Raw genomic sequence first — 411 nt, 5'->3', positions numbered from 1 at the left:
GAGGATTCCTGACATAAAAGGTAACACCCAAATGGAAATGGAAAATAATGTTACAAAAATAACTGTAATGATACCATCAAATCTAAAATAAATCTCGAGCTCTTCTCATTATACCCAGAATATTTGTCGCAATGTCGAAACGTGACCTAGAGTAATTACCTTCATTAGAGACATTTCCTTTGTTCTTGATGAAACACTATTGCTACGAAAGTCATGAGTCAACAGCTTTCGTTCAGGCAATACCTTCTGTTTTCCGAAATGCTTCGAACTTTCCGAAAACAACGAACTTCGTTTGTTTGTTTTTTCGAACCCATAACGTTTATTTTTTTATTAGAATAATTATAGCGTGTATAAAAATGACCGAAATGATACATATCATTTAAATCGCATACTTATAAAAAGACAGATAGG

Source organism: Penaeus monodon, chromosome 20, assembly GCF_015228065.2.
Source record: "Penaeus monodon isolate SGIC_2016 chromosome 20, NSTDA_Pmon_1, whole genome shotgun sequence".
Classification (NCBI taxonomy): Eukaryota; Metazoa; Arthropoda; class Malacostraca; order Decapoda; family Penaeidae; genus Penaeus; species Penaeus monodon.
The sequence above is the reverse complement of the archived record's forward strand: the minus strand, read 5'-3'. Positions refer to the sequence as shown.